Source organism: Myotis brandtii, unplaced genomic scaffold (genome assembly GCF_000412655.1).
Source record: "Myotis brandtii unplaced genomic scaffold, ASM41265v1 scaffold49, whole genome shotgun sequence".
Taxonomy (NCBI): domain Eukaryota; kingdom Metazoa; phylum Chordata; class Mammalia; order Chiroptera; family Vespertilionidae; genus Myotis; species Myotis brandtii.
This window is the reverse complement of record NW_005368707.1, coordinates 5,257,439-5,264,195: the sequence shown is the minus strand read 5'-3', so window position 1 is coordinate 5,264,195 and position 6,757 is coordinate 5,257,439. Positions and strand designations below refer to the sequence as shown.

The 6,757-nt window shown below is 35.3% G+C and overlaps 1 protein-coding gene across 1 annotated transcript in view; it reads left to right on the top strand.

The window, feature by feature from the left end:
• Positions 1 to 6,757, top strand: part of ITGA8 (integrin, alpha 8) — a 222,221-nt gene that overhangs the window by 43,063 nt on the left and 172,401 nt on the right. The window lies entirely within an intron of this gene.

Below are 6,757 nucleotides of genomic sequence, written 5' to 3'. Positions count from 1 at the left end.
GCCATCTTGGCTGGCAGTTAATTTGCATATCGCCCTGATTAGCCAATGGGAAGGGTAGCGGTCATACGCTAATTACCATGTTTCTCTTTTATTAGATAGGATTCTTTGCAGAAAAACTTGCAGACCTTTGTTCTATATTGTTCATGGACAATATTTTGTAAATGGCAAGAAGTGTACACATCTAATTCATGATGGTGGCTATGACTAGAGGAGGAAAAGAGATGATTCAAACTGAGGATAGATGTCAAGGGGTTCTGTACTGTTTATAAATGTGAAAAAACTTAAAAATTGTCAATTTGTGTTTGTCATATTAAATCCTTGTACTTTTCCACACTTAAAATTTTTTAATTGAATGTATTGGGGTGACATTAATAAAATTATACATATTTCAGGTATACAATTCTACAATACATCATCTGTATATTGTATTGTGTATTTACCACCCCAAGTCAAGTGTCCTTCCATCACCTTTTAACTCCCCTTTACCTCCTTCTCCCTCCCACCACACCCAATTCCCTCTGGCAATCACCATACTGTTGTTTGTGTCCATGGATCTTTCTTTTCTTTGCTTAATCCCTTCACCCTTCTCACCCAGCCCCAAGCCCCTCTCCCCACCACAGCTGTCAGTCTGTTCTCTGTATCCATGAGTCTGTTTCCACTTTGTTAGTGTATTTGTTCATTAGATTCTACATACAACTGAAATCATATGGTACTTGTCTTTCTCTGATTGGCTTATTTCACTTAGCATAATCCTCTCCAGGTTCATGCATGCTGTCACAAAAGGTAAGATTTCCTTCTTTTATGTGGCCAAGTCATATTCCATTGTGTAACTGTACCACTGCTTTTTTAATCCACTCATCTACTGATGGGCACTTGGGCTGCTTCCAAATCTCAGCTATTGTAAATAATGCTGAAATGAAGATAGGGGTGCATATATTCTTTCAAATTAGTGTTTCAGGTTTCTTTAGATATATTCCCAGAAATGAAATTGCTGGATCATAAGGCAGTTCCATTTTTAATTTTTTGAAGAAATTCCATACTGTTTTCCGCAGTGGCTACACCAGTCTGCATTCCCACCAGCAGTGCACGAGGGTTCCTTTTTCTCCACATCCTCGCTAACATTTGTTGTTTGTTTATTTACTTATTTATTTATTTATATGACAGTCATTCTGGTATCTTATTGTGGTTTTAGTTGGCACTTCTCTGATGATTAGGGATGTCGAGCATCTTTCCATATGTCTATTGGCCATCTATATGTAATATTTGAAGAAGTATCTATTCAGGTCTTTTGCCTATTTCTTAATTGGATTGTTTATTTGTTTTAGGGTGTTGAGTTTTATAAATCCCTTATAAATTTATTATATTAAACCCTCATCAGATGTATGGACTAATATGTTCTCCCTTGCATTAAGTTATCTTTTCATTTTTTAAAAAATATATTTTATTGATATTTTACAGAGAGGAAGGGAGAGGGCTAGAGAGTTAGAAACATCGATGAGAGAGAAACATCGATCAGCTGCCTCCTGCACACTCCCTGCTAGGGATGTGCCCACAACCCAGGTACATGCCCTTGACCGGAATCGAACCTGGGACCCTTCAGTCCACAGGCCGATGCTCTATCCACTGAGCCAAACCTGTTAGGGCTCTTTTCATTTTGTTGATGGTTTCCTTTGCTGTGCAAAAACTTTTTAGTTTGATGTAGTCCCATTTGTTTATTTTTTCTTTTGTTTCCTTTACCCGAGGTGATATATCAGAAAAAAATATTGCTGCGAGAAATGTCTGAGACTTTACTGCCTATGTTTTCTTCTAGGATATTTATGGACATGAGTCTAACATTTAAGTATTTTATTTTGAGTTCATTCATGTGTATGGTGTGAGAAGGTGGTCTAGTTTCATTTTTTTCCACTTATCTTTCCAATATTTCCAACACCATTTATTGAATAGACTATCTTTACTGCATTGTATGTTTTTGCCTTCTTTGTCAAATATTAATTGACTATGAAATCGTGGTTGTAGTTTTTGGCTCTTTAGTCTGTTCCATTGATCTATATGTCTGTTTTTATGCCAGTACCATGCTTTTGATTACTCAGGCCTTATAGTATAGTTTGATACCAGGTAGCATAATTATTGGTATACAAAAATGCAACTGATTTCTGGATATTTATTTTGTATCCTAATACTTTGCCGAATTCATTTATAAGTTGTAGTAGTTTCTTGGTGGAATCTTTAGTGTTCTCTATATGCAGTATCATGTCATTGGCTAGTAATGACATTTTTACTTCCTCCTTTTCAATTTGAATGCCTTTTGTTTCTTCTTCTTGCTTGATTGCTTGTGGCTATGGCTTCCATCTCTACGTTGAATAAAAGTGGTGAAAGCAGACATCCTGTCTTGTTCCCAATCTTAAGGGAAGCACTTGTAGTTTTTGACCACTGAGTATGATGTTGGTTGTGGGTTTGTCCTATGCGGTCTTTATTACGTTGAGGTATGGTCTCTCTATTCTCACTTTGCTGAGAGTTTAATCATGAATGGGTGCTGGATTTTATGAAATGCTTTTTCTGATTATGTGGTTTTTATCCTTCATTTTGTTTATGTGGTGTATCACATTTATTGATTTGTGAATATTGTACCAATCTTGCATCCCCAGAATAAATCCCATGGTATGTGATGCTTTTAATGTATTGCTGGACCCAGTTTGCTAATATATTGTTGAGGATTTTAGCATCTATGTTCATCAGTGATATTGGCCTCTAATTTTCTTTCTTTGTAGTGTCTATATCTGGTTTTGGAATTAGGGTAATGCTGGCCTTGTAAAAAGAGGTTGAGAGTCTTATAGTTTGAGAAGGATAGGTGCTAGTTAGAATTGAATGTTTGGGAAAATTCACCTGTGATGCCATTTGGTCCAGGACTTTTTTCTTTTGGGGGTCCCCCCCCCCCCCCCCGCCCCCAATTTCATTAGTTGTAATCTGTCTATTCAGATTCTCTGATTCTTCTGATTCAGTTTAGGAAGATCGTATGTTTCTAGGGATTTATTCATTTCTTCCAGATTGTCCAACTTGTTGGCATATAGTTGTTTGTACTGTTTTCTTAGAATCCTTTGTATTTCTTTGGTGTCAGTTGTTACTTCTTCTCTTTCATTTCTGATTTTATGTATTTGGGTCGTTTATTTATTTGAGTTCTGTAATGTTTGTAAATGTGAATGAATTTAAAAATTGTCCATTCTGCTTGGTGGGAATACCAATGTTTGTTATATTAAGTCCTTGTATTTTTTTGTGCTTTTCTAAAGCCTTAGAAAAGTTAAAAGGAAAGTATATTTTGTAGACATTTTCCTGTTTCAATGGGTACAAACTATTGTATACGTTCTGACAGTGGGTAGTAGTCTATTTTAGAGATAACAGAAATTTTTTTGAATATCCTATTTATGAACATGTAAGTTGTTTCAGGTTTTGCTATCATGAATAGTGCAGCAAATATTTTCATATTGCACCTTAATACATTTGTGTAATTATTTTCATTGAACAAAATCCTAGAAGTCAAATTCCTTGGTCAAATAAAAAAAAGTCTACATTTACATTATTTAAAAAAATCTTTATTATTGCAAGTATTACATATGTACCCTTTTCCCCCATGGACCTATCTCACCCCACCCTTACGCCCCACCCCAGGCCTTCACCACCCTATTGATTATGTCCATGGGTTATGCATATATCCATATGAGTTAATTGCTTGATCTCTTCCTTGCCCCCAACCCGCTCCTGCCTTCCCTCTGAGGTTTGGCAGTCTGTCTGATGTTTCTATGTCTCTGACTCTATTTTTGTTCATCAGTTTATGTTGTTCATTAGATTCCACATATCAGTGAAATCAGGTGATATTTATCTTTCTCTGACTGGCTTATTTCACTTAGCATAATTTTCTCCAGGTCCATCCATGCTGTTGCAAATAGTAAGAGTTCTCTCTCTCTTTTTTTTTTTTTACAGCTATGTACTATCCCATGGTGTAGATGTACCATAGTTTTTTAATCTACTCACCTGCTGATGGGCACTTAGGCTGTTTCCAAATCATAGCTATTATAAATTGTACTTCTATGAACATAGGGGTGCATATATTCTTTCTGATTGGTGTTTCGTGTTTCTTAGTATATATTCCCAGAACTGGGTCAAATGGCAGTTCCATTTTTAATTTTTTGAGGAAACTCCATACTGTTTTCCATAGAGTATGCAACAGTCTGCATTTCTACCAGCAGTGTACGAGGGTTCCCTTTTCTCCACATCCTCGCCAGCATTTGTCGTTTGTTGATTTGTTGATGGTAGCCGTTCTGACAGGTGTGAGGTGGTACCTCATTATCATTTTGATTTGCATCTCTCAGATGATTAGAGACTTTGAGATTCCTTTCATATGCCTCCTGGCCATTTGTATATCCACTTTGGACAAGTCTCTATTTAGGTCTTTTGCCCATTTTTAAGTTGGATTGTTTATTTTCCTTTTGTTAAGTTGTATGTATTCCCTATAAAATTTGAAGATTAACCCCTTATTGGATGTATCATTGGCGAATATATTCTCCCATGCAGTGGGCTCTCTTATTATTTTTGTTTCTTTTGCTGTGCAGAAGCTATTTATTTTGATGTTGTCCCATTTGTTTATTTTCTCCTTAGTTTCCATTGTCCTAGGAGCTGTATCAGTAAACATATTGCTAAGAGAGATGTCTGAGATTTTGCTGCCTATGGCTTCTAAGATTTTTATGGTTTTCCATCTTACATTTAAGTATTTTATCCATTTTGAGTTCATTCTTGTGTATAGTGTAAATTGGTGGTCTAGTTTCATTATTTTGCATGTATCTATCCAATTATCCCAGCACCATTTATTGAAGAGACTATTTTGACTCCATTGTATGTTCTTGCCTCCTTTGTCACATATTAATTGAGCATAATGGCTTAAGTCTATTTCTGGGTTCTCTGTTTTGTTCTATTGATCTATATGCCTATTCTTGTGCCAGGACCAGGCTGTTTTGTAGTATAATTTGATATCTGCTATTGTGATCCCTCCAACTTTGTTCTTCTTTCTCAAAATTGCTGCAGGTATTCGGGATCTTTGTTTTTTATTCCATATGATTTTTTTGAGAGTTTGTCTATGTTTGTGAAATATGCCATTAGTATTTTAATGGGAATTGCATTGAACCTATAGATTGATTTGGATAGTATGGACATTTTTAATGATGTTGATTCTACCAATCCATGAACACGGTATATTCTTCCATTTGGTTATGTCTTCCTCTATCTCTTTTTTCAATGTCCTGTAGTTTTCTGAGTACAGGTCTTTTACCTCCTAGTTAAGTTTATTCTTAGGTATCTTAATTTTTTGTTGTAATTATAAATGGGATTTTTTTTAAGTTTCTCTTTCGATAAGTTCATTATTGGTGTATAAAAAAGCCATAGATTTCTGGGTGTTAATTTTGTATCCTGCTACATTGCCAAATTCCATTATTATGTCTAGTACTTATTTGATGGAGTCTTTAGGGTTTACTATGTACAATATCATGTCATCTCTGAATAATGACAGTTTTACTACTTCTTTTCCAATTTGGATGCCTTTTATTTTTTCTTCTTGTCTGATCACTATGGCTAGCACTTCCAATATTATGTCGAACAGGAGTGGCTAAAATGGGCATCCCTGTCTTGTTACTGTTCTTAGGGAAAATGGTTTTAGTTTTTGCCCATTGTGTATGATGTTGGCTGTAGGTTTGTCATTTAAGGCTTTTAATATGTTGAGGTATGATCCCTCTATTCCCACTTTGTTGAGAGTTATCAAAAAAGGGTGTTGGATTTTGTCAAATGCTTTTTCTGCATCAATTGATATGATTATGTGATTTTTGTCTCTCAGTTTGTTTATGTGATGTATCACATTTATTGATTTGCAGATATTGTTCCAGGCTTGCCTCCCCGGAATAAATCCCACTTGGTTATGGTTATGATCTTTCTAATGTAATTCTGGATCCAATTTTCTAGAATTTTGTTAAGGATTTTAGCATCTATGTTCATCAGGGATATTGGCCTGTAATTCTCTCTCTTTGTAGTGTCTTTATCTGGTTTTGGGATTAGGGTAATGCTGGCTTCATAGAAAGAGTTTGGAAGTATGCCTTCCTCTTGAATTTTGTTGAATAGGCTGTGGAGGATAGGTTTTAGTTCTTTTAATGTCTGGTAAAACTCCCCTATGAAGCCATCTGGACCAGAGTTTTTGTTTGCTGGAAGTTTTTGATTACTGTTTCAATTTCATCGGTAGTTATTGGCCTATTCAGTTGTTTTTTTAAAAAATTCTTCCTGATTGAGTTTTGGAAGATTGTATTTTTCTAGGAATATGCCCATTTCATCAAGGTGGTCCAGTTTGTTAGATATGAGTTGTTTGTAGTATTTTTGACAATCCTTTGTATCTCTGGGGTCAGTTGTTACTTCACCTCTTTCATTTCTGATTTTGTTTATTTGCGTCCTTTCTCTTCTCTTTGTTTCTTGGTGAGCCTGGCTAGAGGGTCATCAATCTTGTTTATCCTTTCAAAGAAGCAGCTCTTGGTTTTATAGATCTTTTTTATATATATTTTTGGTCTCTATGTCATTTATTTCCGCTCTGATCTCTATTATTTCCTTCCTTCTGCTTACTTTGGGCTTTTATTGTTGCTCTCTTTCTAATTCTTTAAGTTGTAGGGTTAGATGGTTTATTACCAGTTTTTCTTTATTTCTTCTCTTTTCTTTCTTTCTTTTTTTTTTTTTT